This window comes from Astatotilapia calliptera, chromosome 20, assembly GCF_964374335.1.
Source record: "Astatotilapia calliptera chromosome 20, fAstCal68.1, whole genome shotgun sequence".
Taxonomy (NCBI): domain Eukaryota; kingdom Metazoa; phylum Chordata; class Actinopteri; order Cichliformes; family Cichlidae; genus Astatotilapia; species Astatotilapia calliptera.
The window spans coordinates 20118748-20143528 of record NC_137441.1 but is presented as its reverse complement, the minus strand read 5'-3'; the positions used below and the strand labels follow the sequence as shown (position 1 = coordinate 20143528).

The 24781-nt window shown below is 38.4% G+C and overlaps 1 protein-coding gene across 4 annotated transcripts in view; it reads right to left on the bottom strand.

The window, feature by feature from the left end:
* plagl2 (pleiomorphic adenoma gene-like 2) overlaps nt 1-24660 on the bottom strand; it is a 56756-nt gene extending 32096 nt beyond the window's left edge. For 3 of the 4 annotated variants that reach the window (XM_080294582.1, XM_026153334.2, XM_026153333.2), the window contains exon 1: nt 24421-24652. The gene's annotated coding sequence lies outside the window, so the exon portion shown is untranslated. Of the gene's footprint in view, nt 1-24420 lie in introns of all 4 variants that reach the window. The other variant, XM_026153335.2, reaches the window with a different exon arrangement.
* Nucleotides 24661-24781: the final 121 nt, after the last annotated feature.

Here is a 24781-nt window from a genome sequence, read left to right as displayed (position 1 = left end):
GACAGGAGGATGGTGTTAATCGCGACTGTTTTTATTGTCGCGAACCCGGACATCTAATCGCTGTCTGTCCTGCGCTCCGGAGGAAAGAGCAGCGCAAAGGCTCTAGAAATCCAGCGGGCGTAGGTCTCATCAAAGTTGTCCCTTTGCCTAAATCGCATTCCACTCTCACCCGTGATTTGCACCATGTGGATGCAGAAATAGAGCCACGTTTTAAACCGTTCATCACGAAAGGCTTTGTTTCTGTAACGGGAGAAGAGGGGGACAAAGTGCCTGTTACTATTCTTCGGGACACAGGTGCGCATCAGTCGTTTATGTTGGATAGTGTACTACCATTGTCAGATAAAACTGCTTGTGATTCGGATGTGTTGGTTTGGGGAATTAAGATGAGCGTTCTTCGGGCGCCGTTACACAAAGTCCATTTACATTCGCCCGTGAAAACGGGGCATGTCAAAGTTGCGGTGAGTTCCCAGTTGCCGATTAAAGGGGTTTCGTTTATTTTAGGAAATGACTTGGCTGGTGGGACAGTTTTCCCACCGCCTGAAGTGGTGGAAACGCCTATTTCTTCTGTCACTGAGGTTGCCGCCCCTTTGTTAAATGTGTTTCCTGTTTGTGCAATCACTCGTGCGCAGTCACGCAAATTTGATGACGTTATGGATGTTGCTGACACGTTTATGGCGACGCCAGACGAGAGAATATCTCCCAGCCGTGAGAGTGACAGAACAAAAAGCGATGTGATGAAACTGATGCCAGAGCTGGATGAGAAATTGAATAGGGATGCATTGATAACCGCTCAGCAGAATGACTCATCACTGGCTCCCTGTTTTCTATCTGCAGCTAAGAGTGCAGGAAGTGAATCACCCACTTCTTATTTTTTGCAAGATGGAGTTCTTATGAGGAGGTGGTCCTCTGACCGGTGTGGTTTGCCTGGTGCTACGCAGGTGGTGGTGCCGAAGCCACATCGAGGGCAGGTGCTTAGCTTAGCGCATGATGCCAGCATGGCTGGACATCTTGGGGTGAACAAAACATATCATCGGGTGTTGCGCAACTTCTTTTGGCCAGGGTTGAAAGCTGATGTGGTGGCATATTGCCGTACCTGTACCACATGTCAGATAGCGGGGAAACCTAACAGACCCATTCCACCTGCTCCGTTACATCCTATTCCAGTAATAGGTGAGCCGTTTGAAAAAGTAATATTGGATTGTGTGGGTCCCCTGCCAAAAACCAAATCCGGACACCAATACATACTTACAATAATGTGTTCAGCAACAAGGTACCCAGAGGCAATTCCACTACGCACGCTGAAAGCAAAACCGGTGCTAAAAGCACTACTTAAATTTTTCTCTACTTTCGGGCTTCCAAAGGTTGTTCAAACAGACCAAGGAACGAATTTCACCTCAAAAATGTTTGCACAGGTCGTGGAGGAGTTGCACATAAAACATGTAAAATCCAGTCCATACCACCCGGAAAGTCAAGGTGCTCTGGAAAGATTCCATCAAACCCTCAAAGCTATGCTGCGCAAGTTCTGCGCGGGGTCGGATAGAGAATGGGATGAGGGTCTGCCGTTATTGTTGTTTGCAGTCAGAGAAACCACTCAGGAATCCTTGGGATTCAGTCCGATGGATCTGGTGTTTGGACACGTGGTCCGCGGTCCCCTCCGCCTCCGGGACAGATACTGCCGGTGACCGCGAAAATACAGGCGATCGTTGAGTTTCCAGTCCCACAAACGAGAAGGGCGCTGCGCCGATTTCTGGGAATGTGTGGTTATTATAGAGGGTTTTGTAAGAACTTTGCCACTGTCGTCGTTCCTCTCACCGATTTGATCAGTCCGATGAAGCCTTTTGTGTGGACGCCTGTTTGTCAGACTGCTTTCGAGTCTGCGAAAGCATTACTGTGCAGTTCCCCTGTTCTTACGGCCCCGAATTTCATGTCCCCTTTCAAGCTCGAGGTTGACGCTAGTGCGGTTGGTGCAGGAGCTGTCCTTATGCAGGAAGACCATTGCGGCGTGGATCGCCCAATTTGTTACTTCTCAAAAAAATTCAACAAACATCAGATGAACCTAGCCAAATGTGAATTTGGCTAGGTTCAACGTAAGCGAGGCCTCCTGAAAACGGCTGAAAACGAGAGAGAGTGTTTGTAAGTGGTCAGACCAGGTGGATGAGTAAATGACAACATCATCCAGGTATGCATCGCAGTTATTCACGCCCGCCAGTACTTTGGCCATAAGGCGCTGGAAAGTAGCGGGTGCATTACGCAACCCAAACGGCATAACCGTATACTGGAGAAAATGGTCCGGTGTAACAAAAGCAGATATTTCAGAGGCTCGGGGAGTTAAAGGTACTTGCCAGTAACCTTTTAACAAATCAAGTTTGGTTACAAACGATGCCGATCCCACTCTATCAATACAATCCTCCATTCTAGGAAGAGGAAATGAATCAGGTTTGGTAACAGCGTTAACTTTCCTGTAATCATTACAAAACCGAGGAGTGTTGTCGGATTTTGGTACTAGCACACACGGCGAACTCCATGCGCTGGCGTTCGGAAAGGCTAAACCGTGTTCTAAGAGATAGTCAACTTCCTTCTGCATTATCGCCCTTTTCCTGGGTTCACTGGCTTATGCGTTGGTCCCTTCTCTTGCAAGACTTCAACCTGCAGATTAGGCATAAGAAAGGGACGGAAAATGTCATCGCGGACGCCCTGTCGAGAGCAATTTTGTAGTCTAGGATTAAACACTAGAAGGATTGTTTAATTCTTATGGAAGGGGGTGTTACGAACTTGTATGTCCGTGTGTTTGTTTGTGCAGGTGCTGTGTTTTTGTCTATGTTAATTTAGCTGTGCCAGGGCCCTGTTCCGATTGGTGCGTGGACTTACTGCCCCGGCGTGATTGGATCCAGCTGGAGGACCCGCCCAATAAAAGGAGGCTGGAGTGCTACAGCGGGAGAGGTCCTCGCATTTCTCTTCATCACCCAGCAGTAGTCCTGTGGTAGCCGCTGGCTGCAGTATACGTGCGAAAATTGTGGAAGTGGAGTGGGTAGGGGTGAGCTGCCGTTTATTTTGATCACCTGTTTTCTCCTGTTTTTGAGTTGGTTAAGGAGGTCAGACTCTGTTTTTATTTTGACTTTATTTTGGTGAGGTCAGGGGTGCGGGATTTGTGTAGGTTTGTTTTGTTTATTGTTTTGGCCTTGGCTCACCCTGAAGTGTTGACACTCCCGTTTTGGTTCTCTTTATTCACCTTGTAAATAAATCACTTCACATCTAACGGATTTGTTGCGTGTTGCGTGTGACTGCTTGGGTCTTGGGGAGGGAAGCGAGTGCCTCGCTCATGTTATGGCCTGGCCCTAGACGGGTCGTAACACTGCAGAAAGTGAAATGCTCAGTTAGGGTGGTTTGTTAAGATAAGATGGAGCCTGATTATTCAAGACCTTGTATGTCAAGATAGGGATTTTAAATTAAATTCTGGAATTAACAGGGAGCCAGTGAAGTGAAGCCAATATGGGAGAAATGTGCTCTCTCTTTCTAGTCCCTGTCTGTAGTCTTGCTTCACCATTCTGGATCAACTGAAACCTTTTCAGGGAATTTTTAAGTTTAGTTCTGCTTAGGAATAATAAATACATGAGCTAATTTTTCTGAGAATTTTTTTTTTTCATTTTAGAGATTCTGCAAATGCGAGAGAACAGTCCTGTGTATTTCTTTAATGTGCACACTGAAGTCATAATACCAATTAAAACTGAGTCCAAGTTCATTACAGTGTTACTGGAGGCCAAAGTAATTCCATCCAGAGTAAGTAATCTGGTTAGACACCCTGTTTCTAAGATTTAATAGCTGAGTATAAAGCCTCAGTTTTATCTGAACTTAGAAGCAGGGAATTAGAGGTTATTCAGCCCTGTGGGAAAACCTGCAGGTTACCTAATTGGTGTGTGTCATCTGGCTTCATGGATAAAGCTCAGTATCATCTGCATAGAAATGAAAATGCAAGCCTTCTAATAATACTGCCTAAGGGAAGCATTTATAATGCCTGTATAATGCAAGCAAAGTAAGCAGTGGTTGTCAAATCTAAAAACAGACATACATTTTTTTAAAAAACTAACTAAAGGAATTTCTTCCATTATAGTCATAAAGCTTTTTGCCTGTTTGCATTAATTAATCTTTTAAATTACTGTCATGTATTATTATTCTTTTCATAGTTTTTGTTGCTTTCTTTCCCAAAGGAATGGTTTGAAAAAATTCCTCCCTGGACTAATAATAAATATTTTTTGGTGCTATATTAGATATATATGTAATCATATTTATAGTAATAGTTTGCGAAGGTGAAAACAGGAAGCACAAATGGTGTTTTTTTTTTTAATGTGATCCAATTTATCCCGTTAAATTGTTAACTGAAGTCCTTGTTTGTGCTCCCAAAAAATTGGTACCTTTGGTTATGGAAAACTTAGGCCCTCTCGCTACCTTTGCCAAACCTTCTATCAGGAACTTTGGTGTAAATTTTGACTCAGCTCTGACTTTGGTCTCATTTCATTTGGATTATTGCAATTCTTTGTTCACTTGTAAAGCTTCTGTGGATCATTTGCAAGCTGTTCAGAACACTGCCGCAAAGCTTCTGACCAAATCTTCTAAATTCTCAGTTGCACTGGCTCCCCACAAAATTCAGAACCCACTTCAAGATTTTGACTTTGACATTCAGGGCTCTGCCTGGTCAAGCACCAACCTATATCAGAGATCTTTTACATCAGTACATCCTAGGGCTGCACGATTAATCGTTAGAAAATCGCGATCTCCATTCATACTTATGTGCGATCTCATTTCCAAATGACAACGATTTAAAAAAAAAAAAAAAAAAAAGATGACGACGATTGTACCGCATTTTGATCCGGGACGTAATCTGCATGGAAACAAGCGCTCACTCTTCCTGCTCAACAAATGGCAAGGGCGGAGCCTTATACCACGTGATACAGAAGCTGTGCCGTGTGATGCTAAAATTAGCAGGGAAAAAACAACGGAGAGCACGTCAGGGATGAGGAGAAAGTGACGGGAGAAAATCCGTCCCGGTCAACCACCCAAACATCAATAACAGGAACCTTATACAACGCTTCACATCGAACCTCCGCAGGCACAAAGAAATTACGGAGGCTATCACTTATCACCTGACCAAAGATATGGCTCCCATCAACACTGTGAAAAAAGAGGGATTTAGGAAAATGATCAACACCCTAGACATATGCTACACAGTGCCGTCCTGCAACTATTTTTCTATTGTTGCACTACCTGCTCTATACACGCAGTGTCGAGCAACGGTGGAGACGGAATTACAAGCAGTACAACATTTTGCGGCAACAACAAAATGTGAGACATTTATTGTTTTTATGTTCAGTCTCAACTGTTACGAAGTTGATGTGCAGTTAATAAGTGCAATAAATATTTATACTGGAAAAGAAAATCGTGAGAGAATCGTGATCTCAATTCTAAGCCAAAAAATCGTGATTCTCATTTTATGCAAAATCGTGCAACCCTAGTACATCCCCAGCAGATCCCTGAGGTCATGTGATCAGGGCTTGCTGGTCGTCCAACATACGAGGCTGAAAACGAAAGGCGATAGAGCGTTCGTAACTGTGGCCCCCAGACTCTGGAACTCCCTTCCTTTAAGCCTGAGATCTGTGGACTCAGTGGTTTCATTTAAAACAGCTAAAAAACCATCTTTTTTAACTTGCTTTTGGTTGATTTCTGTTTTTATGTTTTAGCTTTTCTGTGAAGCACTTTCTGATTTCTGTCTTGAAAGGTGCTAAACAAATAAAATTTTACTTTCTTACTTTACTTAAGTAGTTGAGGCATGTTGATATTTGATGTTTTGTTTGTAAATGTGAAGTAAAAGTAAAAGTGGCTTTTACAGAAAGTAAAAGTCAATGCACATTACTGATTAATTAATGCACAAATATAAATTGAACTGGTCCCAGCAGAGAACCCTGAGGAACTCCATAATCAAATTTTACATCTGTTACATACCCATAATCTTTCACTCTACTTTTGTTATTGTTTTATTGTATTGGCTATAGTTACGCTGTCTCGAGACTATTGATTACAAGAAATTCCAAATAAAGAGAGTAGAAATAAAACGAATAAAACTGTTTTGTTTTTTTTGTTTTTTTTTAAAGACCTACAGGAAATGTGATTACTTGAAATCATTTTAGTTGCTAACTCTCCTATTATAATGATTACTACAGCCCATTCACTGCTTTGTGTGAATAGAGTTAACTGTGATTCAGTGCTCTCTGGCCTTTACCTTATCCAGATAAATAAACTGCCCAGTGTCTCATTTTCTCTCTCACACTATCTTTGTGCATGTGCAGCTACAATTCTCATGCACCTGTTTATTACATTAATTATATTAATCAAGTAAATCCTTATGCCCCTAGGTGATGACTTTGATTTGACTGAAGAGAAAATGAAACAAAAATATATTCCTTCAGCAAGAGTAGAGCTTCATAAGAGGTCAAATACATGCTAAATCAAAGATATAGGGATGTGGAAAAATCATAACTAAAACAGAAAGCTTTGCCTCATTTTGTAGCCAAGATATGAAGTACCATAAAACTGTTTTTTTTAAAAAGATGAAAACAGTGGGGCATTGCAGCTAACTTGGAAATTTATTTACACTTTCATCTCACTTTCTGTAACCAACTGTGCCATTCCTGTTCATCCTTATGACTATGTTAAACTCAAGTTAGAAGTCTGTTTTCTAAGTAGAACAGACAGTCTGCTAATAATTCCACAAACTTTCTAAACAAACTAATGACCACCAGCGTTGTCACCAGAGAGGGGCATTGGTAGGCACAGCCAATGAATGAAAATATTGTATTTTGTACTGCATACCATTTATTATAAAGGTTTATTTACTAAACTTATAATATCTCCATATTACTGCCAGTATATTTTAAATCTTATTCTACAATTAAAAGACAAAAAAATGTGTGTGTCTGTGACCAGACCAGTCTCACTGTGATTCTGTTCACAGAGTTTGCTCTGATATGAAAAAATGCTCACTGAAAACAAATACAATCACACCATAATAACATTAACTATGATCTCAGTACAGTGTCAATATAATTCTGATTGCCAGACAGCTATAGAAGAAGGCATAATACTTTCTTCCAAATACAAGGTGATCACCCATCAAGCGTATGTCAATCAATCCACTTACTGCAACACAAGCTCACATCATCTGTAGACAGGAAGTCAAAGAGAAAATGATAAAGCTGGAACAGTTCTTTAACCTCCTAGGACCTGTCCACATATGTGGACATCAGATTTTGGGTTATTTAGACCAAAATACTCATTTTTTTCTCTACAAGGGCCTGATGTGGCTCTCATTTTTCTTAGAAACAAAAAAATAAATAAAATCTGGTAATCCTTTGTTTTTACATTCATGGGGTCCCAATCAGCCCAAATATCAAAGAGAAATTAAAAATGCATGCCGTGGAAGAGTTTGGGTCTTAGGAGGATTTTTTTAGTTTCCCGAAATACAAACTGCATGAGACCAAATGGGATTTTACTTTTAGCTGTAGTGAATTTAATCCCATTTTTTTAAGGTTATTAGGTAAATATTCATCACTTTTAAATGAGTATTATTAATAGTTGTATAAAAGTCTTAGCAGTTTTAGAGCTGATAGTCATACCATCATACTGCACGGAAATTAACTGCAATTCAGGCAAACGTGCCGAAAGAAGCTTTTTCCACAAAGTTTGCAATGAGTTGGAGTGAACGAAGCTAAAGGACTAAAACAATTATTTACATCTGCTTACAGACAATAGAAGCCCAACTATTTTACTTTAGTTTCATAAATACACGTAAGTAATCTGGAATGAAACAAAACAACAACCATGATTATTTTAGCCATCAGCTATATCTAAATTTTTTCACTTAGTTAGCAAACATGTAATTATTGAATTTGCAAACATTGAAAATATGTATTTCAAAAGTGATTGCCTTGAAATTAAAATACATAAATTTATGGAAAAAAGAGGTGGCTGGGTCTCTTATACAAGAATCAGGCCCAGAGTAACAGGTGGTTTGTTTGCTTTTTTTTTTATATTGGCCATCTTGCATGGGTATCTGCCAGTCACTTCTAGTCTTGAGCCTTGACTACATGAAATCTGTGAATGGAGACAGGAGCAGTAAGCAATGGATCAAGCACCTGCAACTGGCAGGTCAATCAAGAGTCGAGTCAATCAAAACCAAAAGTGGCACTTGAAGGCAACCAAGGGTCTTTCCATAGGTCCACATACTGAAAATGTTTATGTCTTTTACTTCCTCTAGACAGATCTTGATGATCAAAGGTCACCTTTCTGCCATCTCGGCCTTTTGGCAACAGTTGAAATTTCACCACTTAAATGAACTTATTCATAACAGAACACAAAACAAGCACTTCATGGCAAAAATTAATCCCAAAAAAATAGCAGATGTAGTATAAGACACTAATGCATGCTGGCTAGTCAGTTAAGGATTTATGACAAACTCTTACATAGACAGAAGCATAGTCAGACCACAAGTGAAACTTTAATGTGTGTATAAAAAGTGGTTGGTTGTGGTGACTGTAAATGACCCAGATTATTTGTTTATTTGATATTTTTTCAAACACTTAAATCCCTGAACAAATTATACCTTATAATATAGATTAGACTCTTATTTTGAAATTCGGAACGGGCAACTTCCGGGAAGGAAGATCGAACTGCTACTGCTTGCCACAGAAAAGGTTAATGAGAAACTTATTGTTTTCCATCCATCTTTAAATTAGCATCTAGCTGGAAGGCGAACAGGTATGTTTGTGTATTGTACTTGTTGTTTAAATTTCGGACAATTTGTAAATGTATTACTTGATTGTTAACAAGTTTCTGAGTGATCTAGCAGGCTGATCCTGTGCCTTTTCTGTGAATTATGGTCCATCCGTAATGATCATTGAGTGCATCGTCTGAATAAAGTCTGGCTGGAATGCTACAGTGACTGAAGGCTATTGATATCAAGAGGCTGTGCAAGAAATTCTGTAGAAAAGTTGTTCATAATGAATTTCTTACAGTCATACAAAAGTTGAAACAAAAAAAAGTAAATGCAGATAGCTAGCTAAATAGATACACAGATGTCCTTTCTATCGAAATAGAAGCTGGTGCCAGTGTCACTGCACATCATTCTCTCTCAATGAAATTGTGAGCATCCACTTTTAAGCTGCCCAAGTCAACCCATATGGAGAAGAAATAGAAAAAAACTTATAAAAGACTTGCATAAGATTTGGCTTACTTCATATAGTGAATCATATAAGGCTTATATGATTTACTCATGAAAGTTGGCACTTTCTCATTACTTTCATATATTGTTTTAATAAGTATCCAAAACATACAAGTTTCATTTATATAATTTTTCAAGGGATTTTATATCTGTTTTCACTCTTGTATGCTTTTCAAACAAGTTCCACACAAGACAGATACAAACTTTATAAGATTTATATCTTTTCCATATGGGAAGTGACTTGGCGTTCTTGAATATTCAGAAGTCTTTGGGCAGCATTCTCAAATTTGTTATATGTCTTTATAAATATCCAAACTTTTTGGCAACCCTAAAACTGTCAAACACTCTGTGGTTGAAAGGTTTCAACTTAGATCAATAAGATGAGTCACTTTGAAATCTAGTGCTTGCTTTCACTTCTGTTTTGTCATAGAGTTTTTCTATATCACCCTGGTAACCTGACAGCAGTGGATGGATGCACAGGCCTGAGGACATTTTGAGTTAATAGATACGTACAGTATACACACACACACACACACACACACACACACACAAAGAGATTCACTCGCTGGTAAAATGAGACCATCCAACCAAACCAGCAGGGTGAAGAAGAGGACGATGATGTGACCGGATTGGCCAGGCCACACTGGAACAGGGAGGAGATGAGATTGGGGGGGGGGGGACAAAAAGGGAGGAGGGGGTGAGTAGCAGGGAGCAAGGCAGTATCACGTGACCGAGTCCAGCAGAGAGTATTATAATAGGCCCCCTCTCGGAGCAGAGAGGCAGAGGCTGGATGTGAACCAAAATCCCTCTACCACACACAGGCTGGCCATTGTTGGCTATTCAGTGGACTCCATCTCGGGGCACTTTATCATTCAATTAGGACAGCTTTCACACTGCACACCACAGAAAAGAGGCCTTCAATCAAACTGAAAACTTCACACTGGCCCTGGAGGGGAGGCAGAAAGGGGACTCGCAGTTGTCACCCCACTTTCATTTTTCCAACTTGTTGTTGTCGTCGTTCACCAAGGCCTTGAGAGGAGAGAGAGAGAGCAAGAGAGAGAGAATAGATGGAGAGATGTGAGGAAAAGAGGAGGACAGCAGAGGAAGTACCATTACATGTTTGGTACCACGTGTGTGTTTATGAAGCTGATGGAATGCATCTAAGTGGGTGAGGGGTTAAATTTGGTAAGTGGTCGTGGAGGAGGGGGAGAGACAGCGAAAGAGTGAACAGAGAGGGGGAAAATTCAAAGCTCGGCAAAGAGAATGGCACAAAAGAGTATACTTGAAGGAAATAATGGGAAGTATGTTTGGGGGGGGGGGGGGGGGGTAGGAGCTCACCAACTGATCAAAACACAGCGTGAAGAGCGAGAGGTACGAGGGGAGAGGAAGGGAGTAAGCAGACTGATAAACAAGTTAGTGAAGGAAGCAGAAAAGCTACCAGGCGATGAAGACTGGAGGAAGGACACATCTGCACCGTAATACACCAAATGACAATAACTGTTTGGCTTAATATCTAAAGTCTAAACTTAAACATTTTCCTTTGGCATACCCAAGTGACATATTATTATAGACGATCTTAGTTCCCTCAATTTTTATTAAGACATGACTCAAAATAATGTAACTCAACTATCACTATTTATTTTATGAGGTAACAGGTTGTCTTAAGGCACACTGTAAACCTAAGCGCTAAAATAATGTGCAATTGCATTATCGCGTTTGCCTAAAGTAATTAAATTAAATATAATCTATTATTTATTATTATTGGTATTACTATTATTATTATTATTATCCTTAATAATTTTTATAGGTATTTCAACTATAACTAAAATATTACAAATATTACATAACAGGTAATTAAATATTTGAATTCTCTAAGCTTTTGACTTTTGAATTTGTTGCTCTAATTTTTGAGTTCTTTTCCAGCTCAAATAATTTAGCCAAAAAGTGTTTCACTATTAGGTGAGCATACTGTCCACAAGGCTTACCTGCGTATTACTTTGCGTGACAACATTCTACAGCTACTGGTCCAATAACAAAGGTTTTTCTCAACCTCCTCCTAATTACGTCTTTCCCTCACGCCCAACCGGTCGCGGCAGATGCCCGCCCCTCCCTGAGCCTGGTTCTGCTGGAGATTTCTTCCTGTTCAAAGGAAGTTTTTCCTTCCCACTGTCCCCAAATGCTTGCTCAAAGAAGGTCATCTGATTGTTGGGGTTTTCTTTGTATTATTGTAGGGTTACAATATACAATATAAAGTGCCTTGAGGTGACTCTTGTTGTGATTTGGTGCTATATAAATAAAAGCAAAATTGAACTGAATTACTTACAGTTATCTCCTCACAATTATATACCACTCTTCTAGTCTTACTAACCACTTAAAGCATTTTAGATAATAAATCACATATAACCATAAATTCATACAGCATTTTATCCTGTAAACTGTAAGCACTTTATCTGTCACATCCACACCCACTGTAGATTCACTAGTGACCCAACATGCATGTCTCTGGACTATAAGATGCCACCAATCAATAAGTTACAAATCAATGTTATATATCAATCAAGATCTTAATATGCATTGTTTACTGTGCGCTTGCAATGTGGCAGCACAATTAGAACTGGTGCTCTCCTTTAATAGTACTTCATTAATACAGTCTACTTTAAAAGTCTTAATCTACAAGTCTACAAATGTTAATTGTTCTTAATTACACATATGTCCCCTCTAAAGTGAAGCCTTGCTCATAACTTATTCATAGTAGTTTGACACTTAATAACATGCCCAGGTTCCTTAAAGCAGCCTTTTAGATCCATTGTAGTACACAGAGCCTGCAGTCACGAGACCCTATTTCTAATGAGCGACCTTAAAAAAAATGGACATGTATTGAGACACAACAGATTTTTATCCCATCTAGTAAAACACAAAGATTTTCAACCATACAGCAAGATAGTTGTTATTTTAATAAAAGGGAGTGATGTATTTTAACTACATTACAAAGGTCAGAAAAGAGCTTCATGTGTTGCTCCTTTCAAGCAGTATAGAGTTAATTAGTGTTACAACTGATTGAGCCAAACTTTATGAAGTATAAAAATTGTTTTTATAAATAGCTAGGGTAGCTTAGCAGAGTAGCCTTTGGTCTCATGTGGTTTAAGTTCACATGGTTAAATCACACGTTTTGTTTTATTAAAAATTAATCCATGGTACTGATAGCAACACATTAGATGCAGATTCTGTATTTTTTCCTTGCGTTCTTTTAAAAATAGAGAGCATTATCTTGCTAATCAGGTTTTCAGCTATTTTTAATATTATTCATATTAACATTAATAACAGGACTACTATTATTAAAAAACATTAAACAAGTTTAATTTTATGGTTTTACAGAGCATATATTTACTTAACGTTTTCAAAAAGTGAAGTAATAATTTACTCTACTGAACAAACGATGAAGTAAATAAATGCAAATACAAGGGCATTTTATAGCATTATATTTGTAGTATTTTATTATCACTGTCTTACTGAAACAGAGTTGGCCCAAAATGAGTTCCTGCCCCAGAGCAAAATGTTTATCTGGCCATGCTTAAACTTGATCTATTCAGATTATTTTGAGCATTATATTTTTTATTCTTGGACTCTACAAGAATAGCTTTGCATGATTCACAGTTTAAAATAGTACCTATTTATCTTGTACTGGGCCTTGGTGCTGTTCATTCAACTCAGTGAAAAGTGCTGTTTTATCTTATCTGTTGTATATAAAACTAATACTAATAGAGAAATAACAGTTTCCACCTCCCCCTTTACCAAACCTTTTTTTAATGGTGCAATGTAATGATGATAACATGATGTAATGATATACTTACTCAAAGATACCTTAAAGATATTTCCCCTGCAGTATCTCTATATATTGATGCTACTGCGTCCTTTTATGTACAGCTTATAAACAAATACATTTATATTTCACTGACACTGCCACATACTTTTCAACTTTGTGCGTACTTTGCTTTATACACCACAGCAGTTTTACACTGTGGTGATGCACATTTTTGAATAAGAAATGCAAGTATTTTGTCCACCAATGAATTCACTACAGAGAATCTGTTGGTTAAGTAGTTACTGTAAAATGAAAGCAACCACATTGTAGAGGCACAGATAAACATTGAGTACTTGCAGGCAGAAAGTAAGTCCTACATGAGTCATGTTCCCAGTGTTTAAAATCAGAAGTGCATAGGTACGAGCTGATGATGCGCCTCTTTTTCTCCATGCTCAAAGTCATCACTCACTTCAGCTGGCACAAGCAGCAGAGAAACTTACTTCTACTGAGGGAGCTGAAGGTTTTGCCTGGCAATACTTAGCAAGCACTGGATTGTTGAGTAGGGTGGGTGGCACAGGCCACCATTATTAAAAAAAACATTATTAAAATCACTTCAGAGAAAAGAAGAAGCACTGTGTCATCAGACAGTGTGGCTACATTCCTCTTTTTCCTGAGGATGACTCAGGAGCGGCGCACTCATGTATCAGTACTACTGTAGCCGAATGTGTGTGCGAAAGAGAAAGGGGAGGGCGTGTGTGAGTCAGGAGTGTGTGTGTGACTGCATTTCATTCGACATCAGGTCCATATTCCAGATATTACTGTAAAATACACATACGCATAATTCTGTTCTGAGTCACGTGTTGATCCTAAACAACTCTCTGACATACTTCAGTGAGCGTGCGCGCGCTAGATGGTCCGGTACTGGAGCAGTCCTCGGCTACAGCTCACCACAGCAGTGCACCACAATACTTCCACTTTTGGCTCAGATTGAAAACTTTGCACGTGAACAGATGATATTAGGAATGCTGATGATCACGAACACATCACATTATTGGCACATTCACGGAAAAAAATATTGAAATTTAACAAAATCTGGATAGAATTATAGTGAAGAGAAAAGAATAAAAACACTTCAAAGGTTCTACGTTCCCTGTTGTTGGACAACATTCTTCTTTTTAGAAAACCTGTTCCCGATTACAATTATTAGACAATACAAAAATTAGAGAAAAGGGCTACAATTTTCACATGCAAAAATTAAAATTCCAAAAATTTTAATATTTAGAGTTGAAACTATTTATATTGTAACTTTTTATGATCTCAACGTGCCATTTTAAACATGTTTTGAGGACTGACAAAGTCATTAATCAACTATTTGTAGCCCTAAAAATAATTAAATATGTTTGGCTGTAAAAGTTTGTTCCATCAAACTTTTAATAATAATTCAATCACCAGACAACCAGATTGCAGAATTGTTTGTATTTTGTATTGACAGATTTGAAAAATAATAATAATATAATTAAAAATCACTAGTTGTAGCTTCTCTTATGTAAATATTTGTTATGTGCCAGTGCACTGAATGAATCTGGGTTCTGCACTGCTGGTACAAACAAAAACGTTTTCTTCGTTGTTTTAAACAAGAACTGAAAATAATCCCCATCTGCAGCCTAAACCTCTAGCAAGAAACCTATATAAATGCCAATCAGACATCAGGCATTTCATTAAAAGGAAAAACACCCAAAATGCTCTTTTACAATGACAAGTGTGCGTGAAGTGAATTAAAAGAGTTAATGCTCAAACAGAAAAGTCATTAATAAAATATAAATAACTATTAAGAAAAAAAACACACAAAAACTTGTGTTTTAAACAGTCGTAACATGTTATGAACTGAACTATTATTCACTTGCTTGAAAGAATGAATTTCAGTGATAATGAAAATAAAAATTATGATTTCAATGAATTCATAGACACCAAAAACATAAAAAGAGTGTATTCTGTTTTGGGGGGTTTTTTCATGGCAGAAATGCACAACTGAGGTCATCTTTGAAACTAGCTGCAAGGATAATGTCAGCTAAAATCAACAGCAATTTGTTTTTTGTCTTGTTTTCTTTCTTCTTCTTCTTTTTTTTAAAAAAAAGTGCTGCTCTGAAGGACAGTCAGTTTATGCAGATGCTTCTAAAATATTTTATCTTCCCTAAATTGGACCTGATTTTTTTTTTTGCTTCCTATGGTACCTCCTAAGGTAAAAAACAAAAAAAAAAATGCCAAAAGGTTAATAGCTACATGTACAGTCATAAAAAATAAGCAATTGTATTTTGTTTTTAAAAAAAGAAGACAAAAACTCACCAAATAACAACTGTTCAAGTATATCTTAGCAAAACCTAAAAAAGCTTGACAGGCCTTTGAAGCTCTACTTGTACTAAGAGTCGTATATATATAAAATATATTCAAATATATGTATATAAAAATAAAGGCTTTTTTTAGATTTTACAAAGCTCAAAGTGAATCTCACAGAATCATTTACATAAACTGTAAATGTAGCATACCCAGTTAACTACAATTTACAACAGCAAACCAAATTGTATGTCCTGACCATATTATTCAAAGGGAGATGGGTTTAATTATAATAATTTTCTAGTAATAGATTTGAATCCACCCTGGGTGTCATTTTTTCAGCAACTCCAATTGAAGTTACTGCTCACCTATTACAGAAACTTTCTTCAGTAATGTAAATCATGACTGGCACAAATTCCTGCTATTTTAAGAACAGTGCCTGGCTTTTAGTTTTCTGGTTTAGCGTATTTGCTTTCTTTTTTTCATGTTATTTTTAAAACTAGTTTCAAATGTATGAAACTAGTAAGGCACCCGTGGATAAATCATAAGAATGTCAAAGTCTCTTTTTGTTATACTTCAGCATAAATTTATGAGTTTGTAGCAGAGGTCTAATCCTACCCCTTCTCTGTTACATTTAGGGTAGTTTAAAAAGCCGTAATGTAATACTGGAACTTAGCAGTTCAGTGCAATACAAGAAAAATGCAATTTCCTTACTATCATGCCTTTTAATGGCTCCGTAGCTGGTAAGAATGCTGATGTTTACCTTACCAGATAAGCAATACAAATAATAAAAGATTACCAGGAAAGTTGAGTTAATTTAGAAATGTACCAATACACTGGACGACCATTAGTATAAGTAGAAACTCACCTTCCAAAGTTCAGATCACCTGACTTGAATTCAACCAATGGCAATCACTAATGTTTATCCATTGTAGAAATTTAGCACTGGCCAAAAAGAAAAATCCCTATCACAAACGGGAAACTTTAAAAAGTACATTAAAAAACAATATTGCTGTCTGCATCAGCTATAAGACAACCAACAGATTGATAGTTAACAAAATAGCTACCATCAATCCATCCATTTTACTCTGTGTGTGCTAAATGGACTATTTAGCACACACTATATAAGCTATATAAGCGCTTTTGTATTTTTTTTTCTATCCTTAAGTACCTTTCTAGCTAACATTCACACACATTCAGACATGTAGACCCTGCTTCACCTCCTACACTACAGCCACCCCGTATCGAATTAATGCCGCATCTCGCAGCCCTTGAGCTGTCATGGGGTTAAAAGCAATGTACACCCTGAATAGGTCGCCAGCAACGACAGCTAAAATCTGTTAGGTATATCAATGGTTGTTTTTGTAAGAAATGAGAGTCCCAACTTTGTATACTACTAACTATGATCAAAAAAAATGCAAAAACGTTTGTTAGTCCTGTCCTTTTAAAAACAAATCTCTCCATTCAGTATCTATCTTTAAATTTGTCACACCATTTATTTGATAATATCACCTAACAGTCAAGATGTTTGCTAACTCATTGAAACAGTAAAAGCCAGGTTATAGCATCATGCTCACATGATTATCTGAGTAGACTGTTCTTTTACATTTCACATCCTCTCCCCTAATCTCTAATCTCTAGGTTCTCTTTACTTTTTTATGTTACTAACACAAAAACGATTTTAAAAAAAACAAACAAAAAAAACAGCTCCTTTCTTGGTGTCAAGAGGTCAGCATCAAGTTTTCTAGGTAGGAATGTGTCCATGAACCCCCAGTGGTATATGCACAGAAGCTTGTTCAAGTCTGTTTTGAGTTTACAGAAACCATGAATTGACCTTAACTAAAGGGGGTTTGGGCATAGTGAATGATCAGTTAAGATGGACCAACTGTTTCCAACAATATTTAACATAAGTCCATGACAAATGGGAAATCTCCATCTGTTGTTGTCATGTGGTGGCATAAATCAATAGTAGATGAACAGGGTGAGGTGTGAGCTGTATTGCCTGTAGTAAAATCGCATGACATTTTTTACATTTCATCCCCCTTCTGCTCCTTTGTCCTTTCACCTACCAAACTCCACCTGACCAGATGTAAAGTTTTCAGTCTTTCACTGCAAACTATTTCATACTTGTGTTTATTTCCAACTGTTCCCCTCTTTTACTTGGTCTGCAGTGGATCATCCTTGGAACCAACAGGCCTTCTACTATTCTCGAGTCGGTCAGTGCCTAAGGTTAAGTACAAGTCTATCAGTGCCTGAGAGACGACCCCTTAAACCAATGCTGTGTTTACTGGAGAGAGACGAGCCTATTAATAAATCTGTTGCAGACAGCCTGGCGGAAGTGGCCTGGGGCTGTAAACTCAGTCTGTGAGAGAAGGATGGATGAAGGGCAAAAGAGAGGGGGAAAAGGTGGACAAACTCTTTGAAAAAAAGAAAAGCAAGAACAATAAAAAGCAAAAGAGAGAGGATGGAAAGAAATGAGGATGTATGGAATTGGAGAAAGGGGGAAGGACTAGAGGTAAATGAGGGAGAGGAAAGAGGGTGTGTATGTGTGTGTTTTGTGTGGTGTAAACCATGGGTGCTTTTTGATGGATGAATCTAGGTTCTGAAAAGCCACAGCTGCCCTGTTCTTCCTAGAAAAAGATCCATGAGGAAAAGTGGCAGTATGTGGTTCAAGCATCTCGCATCCTCATACTATTTCTGACTAGCATACTGCAGCACCCATCAGAATGTGCCTGGGTCTGAAAAACCTCTGCAAGAGTGAGTAAATGAGAGCATGTGTGCCTGTATTATTAACTTTGTGCCTATGCATAGTAAAAATGACAATGTGAGGGTTCTTTTGTTGTTGTTGGGTTTTGGGTTTGTTTGTTTTTTACTTTAATTAGTCTTGTAAATATCTGTGCATATGTGAGACTTTATGTGCCTATGTAAGCTCCTCCACTCATTTGTATGCCTGTTTTCAATCAGTGTATTATACAGCAAAACATCTTTTTCTCTCTGTCATAGCTGCCAGGCTAAATGTTGTAAATGTACATAGAGTTGTATTTAGTAAAAATTGGGATAAAGATTGCTGTTTGGGACATATTTATGCACCCAGCAATATTAGTCCCCAATGCCTAAACCTACTAGCTTACTTCTTAGCCTTTAACATCATGTGAACTTAGTAAAAACCATCTAAATTATATATGACTTCAACATGGGTTCTGTCCATATACATGGTGTTAAGAATATCTGGTCAAATTAATTAATTAATAATCTTCCACACTAAAAAGTCATAAACTCAGCATACAGACTTAATAGTAAGGTCAGTCAACTTTAGCTAATATTACCCACCAGTTACCAGCCACACTTAGCTAAAGCAGCAGTTCCACTGGTATTGTTATTATAACGATAATGTTATGATTATGATGCACACGAACAAAAAGTCAGCAAAAAGTTTCAGTAATATTTTCCTTGTTCTATGTATTCAAACTTTGGTAATGTTACCTGACATTAGCATTGGTATACATTAGCTATGGTATTAGCTATGGTAGGCTAAACTTTGTTTGTATTTTGTCTTTTTAATCTGTTATATCTTGTAAAGCACTTTGTGATCTCTATCTAGAAATGTGCTATATAAATAAAATTTTACTTACTTACTTACTAGCCATCACATTGCTATCTATACAGCAAAACTAAAGCAAAACAATTCCATCCAACAAACCTCTGATTTGTAATTTTATATATTTTATTTATTGTTTACTCTATTTAATTTGTAAAATATGTGTACACACACACACACACACACACGTAGAAAAATATTTAGTATACACATCCAGAAATGCATATACTATTATATATTGTACATATATTTATTAGTTTCAGATGTAGCCATTCTTGTATTTTGCTTGTTTACATTATTGTATTTTGCACAACTCTGTTGCTTGTGAAGCTCGCACACAAGAATTTCACTCACATGTGCTGTACCAATGTACCTGCACATGTGATGTGACAATAAAAGTGATTTGATTTGATTTGATTTAATGCTATGTTTAATTGCCCACAAACTTAACATTTGAAAAAGGAAGGATATCCAAGTCTGTTTTTATCCTATTTTAATTGAGTATGTAATACTTGGACTTCAGACTACAAGTTAGACTTGATTGTCAGGCTTCATGGGACAATAAAGCTAAACTTTTTGGATTCTACAAAGCTGCTTTTATTAATTTAGCAAAAAAAATTACTAATTTCATAATAACGGTAATAAAGAAGTTGCACACCCAATTTTCCTAAATAAAATAAATACAGTCTAATACTGGAAAAAATTGTGATTAAAACCAGTGAAAATCATCAAGAATAAAATTAAGCTTTTGAAAATATTCACTTATTTTAATCAAAGTATTAGCCAGTATTTTTTCCAGTCTTGACATTTATAAGTATTTCATAACATTTAGTAGTATGGCAGTTTGTAGCTCTTGGTAGGAAAAACAAATTACTGCTGATTTTTTTTTTTTCTTTGACCACATTACCACTCAATATCAGACCCACATTCTGAGCTACAGATTTATCCTTTTGCTTTTCTATTTCTTGCTCCCTTGTTCAGTCTTTCTCAGAATTCATAACTTCTTTCTGCTTTCACACCCAACATACAGCTCTCAGCCCTCTCTCACACAATAGCCTGAAAGCCGAGCAGCTAATGTGTGAAGCCTCACATATTGCAAATAAATTAAATGAAATATCTGTTTACCTGCTAGTCCCATGCAGTGTTCAGTGTAATGTGTTTCTGTAATCACATTAAATTTTTCAGTAACACAGTGACATGTTAGTTACAATTATGTTGTGACATTGTTTTACAAAGATTCTTTAGTTGTTTGCACACCAGGCAGACAGAAAGAAAAAAGCATCAAGTTAACATGTTTTCTTTTTTCCTGTGCACTTGCCCTACTATTAGCTGATTTCTGTCTATATGAAGAAAAGAGGAAAAATGTGGTGTGGAGCTTTTAGGCAGTAGAAATATGGACATTAATTTTACTTTTATTCCATAAAAGGACAAAAGCACGATGGTGAAATGCAAACTGTATCAAGACAAATACCTGTGCTAACACAAGGTGGACTCTTTGCAAACATCTGCACAGACAGCATACTAACAGAAAGCTAGCCAAGAGCCCAGAATTATTTTAAAGCTGAGGGCTTGCTGACTCTAGTCCTGCAGCCAGAGCTTGATTTTCAACAGGTAACAAAAACAGTGATGAGCAGTCAGGCTTGCACCATTGTAGCCTTCATTTCTACCTGTTCGTGTTTCTGCAGTTGCATCACTGTGAAGCCTCTTTGATCTCAATTTTAAAACTAAAAGATATGGATTATAATAATAGCCTATGGTTTATATAGATAATTATACGATAATGTGTTTAAGGTCATTTTACAGAGTAACACAAAAGTAATGTATCAAATAGGGTAACGAATTACATTCTCCGGCAGGTCATTAAGAAACAAATTGCATTACTTTTAGGAAAAGTATCAAATAATGTGTAAAGTATTACTTGTTTTCAGTAAAAACCTGTACATTGATCCCATGACACCAAATGTACTTACGTCCACACACTCTTGTACGGACGCTGCCCAGTGTTTACACATGCACACACTTAACAGCTCTGGCAATGCCCTGTATTCTGTTGCAGTTCTCAGGTTCCCAGTGCCACTCCTGAGAAAGTAACACATAGTACAGTTTTCCTACAGCCTGTCAGCAAGCAGCATCCATTCTACCATGAACCCAGTGTCCCTTTCTCCCTCACCCACCCCCTCCAACCCCATCCCATCCGTGCCTCTAGAAGGTGAAAAAGTACAAAGCAAGGGATCAGAGCTTTTCCGATTCTTCCCTGGTTATTAACTACCATTTGTCCCCTCAGAGGGCTGTCCCTCCCATTAACCCAACTGATGCTCTTTTCTCATGGTAATCAGCCTGCTGTTGCTGCTGCTGCCACCGCCGTCGCTGCCGCCACCACCGCTGCTGCCCGAAGAGGTGCAAGGAATTGTGAGGGGGATTTTCAGAAGAGAAGACCTCCCTTGGACTCAAAAAACAGCAATCTCTCACTCACACACACTAAAATGGAGCGCAGACACACACTTGCACACACACACATCTTCCAAACAGGCAAGTGTGTGTGCTCTCACAGGCACCCACGTTCGCTCAATCATAAAGGCAAACATGAAACGTGCTGCCTCTCGACCACAGGGCATGGAAGTAATGTAAGGCAATGCATGGAAGTTAATGAGAAGAAGCTGGCTCAGTGGACTCAAGCAAAGACTGTGCTCAACTGAACAGAGCAGATCTGAAAGCTCAGGCAGCAGAATAACATGAATCATTAGATGGTTATGTCTGAGGAAAAAATATAAAGTAGGAGTACTGGAGTCTTGGAGTTTCTTGAGGGTTTTTTGTGCTTTAGAGTACACATAATCATTCTGAAAACACACATACTGATGGGAATTAGCGTGAGCTTCTGTGAATTTGTGGGGGAAAATACTATTATATTCAAATACCTTTGTTTTCATATATCATGTCACTGCATGTAAAAAAATAAAGCAGTCATCTTCTTCAACGCTCCACGTGTGAGAATTGAAATCTGGCTAATGCTCCATGGGGCGGATCCATCGTCAGCCGAACGCTTGTAGTGAGAGAGCAGCAAACATCAACACATGGGTCTCAACTTGCAGAGCGACCAGCAAAGGCATTGTCTCGTGACAACCTCACTTCCATTTCCTTATTATGTAGCTGGAGGCCTTGATGGTACATGCTTGGCTCAGACATGTAGGCGTGAAGTTGAAGGGAAAAACCTACCTAAAGTTCATTACATGCTGATCTGAATTTAGCCTTTTTAGCTACCTTTTATACCTGAAACGTGAGTATGACTTTTCTGACTGGTAGTCCAGCTATATCACATTATTCATATGAACTATAACAAAATGTTTGACTTGATTTATAGCTGCATGCACTGAAATTGTGTTTGTGGATTTAGTAGCAAGCAAAATATGAATTTGACCTTGAACCATTAGGCAGAAGTTATCTTCAGTTCGAAAACTTTATTGATCCCAGTAAAATAAATGAATTGACATCTTACTAAGTGACTCATCACATCATTTTCTACACAAATCAGCAGGATAACAAGGCAAGATTTATCGATATCAGTCGCTGATATTTATCTTTAATTGCACATCATTTTTGTACTCACTAGATGCACAAATATTGTGTAATAAAAAGCTGAAAGACTAACAGAGATTAGCTTTGTTTTCAAATAAGATTACTTTGTGTCGCAAAAATAACAACAGAAACAAAATAAAAATACTGAAAAAATATCAGCTATCAATCGAATTGCTAATTTAAACATCAGCATCGGTCTAGAGTTTCACAACCTATGCATGTCTAATATGTAGTGTATGTATTTTCTTAATAACTCGCAAAATGGCTAATAGCTTCTAAAAACGAATGTGACACGTCATGTGGTATTTATCCTACATTAACTGAAAAATCAATCAATCATTTTTGAGCCTTTATGTTTGTGGAAGTAAGTTGATCTTTTGGTTGTTGTTTTTTTGCTTTTAGGTTACATTGATCATCAATGTCTGGAATGATTTCTATGTTTAAAAAAAAAATATCTAGCCAACAGCAGATGCTGACACAAATGTCCACATTTCTGTTCTTGTTAACTGTCCTAAAGTACTTTCCTTTCCTCACAGTATCTTTGAACATTTCCACGCTGCTACAAATGATGGAAAACAACAACAATACACAGATATATCAACAGCTGATACTTATGTTGGCCGATGTACTTCCATATTGTCATTTTTAGTGTGCTCAAATGACGATGGATAACTTGGTAATGGAAAACCGTGTATGCGTGTAGTGGAATCTCCCACTGTGGATGTGCACTTTCCTGTACAATCACAGGATGTCTGCTTATAGTTTATAAGTGATGTCATGAAAACAACTTAAATATCCCAAAGTTCAGCCAGAGTTCATGCTTTATGCAGAACAGGGAAAAAGTTTGCTAATCTTGAAATGTAATATTGCTGCAATAACAATATGAAATGCAAATGAAAAACACCAGAATGCAACAATCTCCCAATAGGAGAAACAGCTTTCTGTTCAGTCCTCTGCAAAGCTGACTACTTTAGGGTTACTTCCACCGTTGTTTGTGCTCATTTCCTCCCTCCTGAATGACAGTAAATACGTAAAAAGCGTGCAGCCAAATCAGAAACAAGTGCACAAACTGAACCCCCACACTGTGACCCCAACCACCCCGGCTCTTTGGCAGGGTCTTGGTTGTTATTTACCCCCCTCTTTCAAGGAAAAGCGCACACTCTCCCAGCAAAACATCCGAACTGTGACATAAACCACAACCTAGTGGACGGCTCGATTCAGACAGCAACAATGGCTTCAAGGTTCAAGGAGGGCGACTGAATATCGGTCGCAAAACTTATTTAAAGAATCTGTGATGGGCATAAACATCCGTGCACGTTTCAGCAAATTTGTTTTTTCCCCTCTGGTCAACAAACACACGCAACAGGACGTTCTCTCGACCTCCCTCTCCCGTGCAGCGGCACTGCACACTTGATGAATGTTCGAAAATTGCTTAAAAATCACAAGATCGCCGAAAACTTGCAAAACTACATCAAACGTCAACAGCGAGGGGCCGCTGCACAAAGTGCGCCGTGTGGAACAACTTTACAGATTGCGTTTGCAACATAATCATCGAGCAAAAACAAGAAAACGTTTAAAAAAAACTGAGGAAGAAGACGAGGCAGAAGAGACGATCGCGTAATTATAAATTAAATACCCAGGCTTCTTACACGGTGCCACTAAAGAAAAAATAGCGCAAAGTCGATCGTGCGACGGTAACAACACGTTCACAACAATTCAAGTGTCACTTAGAGACAACTGAGGGCTGATACGAGGCTCGGAAAGTTGTAGCAAAGGCACACATGCAGACGGGAGGACGTGAAGCCACAATATGAGCGCTTAGAGGAAAAAAACGAGCAGTTTACCCACCAGAAAGTTTCCAGCATCGCATTAGTCAATTTCACAAGGACTCCCGGTAGCCTCCCATCCCGGACCGGACCAAAAACCCGCTGTGGGAGAGCCCACGCCACCGCTCCACGCTCTTTTCTCCTCCCGATCTGTTGCTTGGATATTTTTTCCGATTTTTCCCAATAATTTTTCTATATTCGGGGCCTGAGAGTGTGTCTGGCTCTCCTCAGGCTGCAGCGGAGTTATGGGGCGGTAAGCATTATGGGAGTGTGACGTCAGGCCACTTTCACAAACTTTTTTTTTCTAACCAGCGACAGCTTTACTGGTTTTTCAGCAGCTTGCAGCCAGTCCTCCCAGTTAGCAGTACTAGTTTCAGTTATAA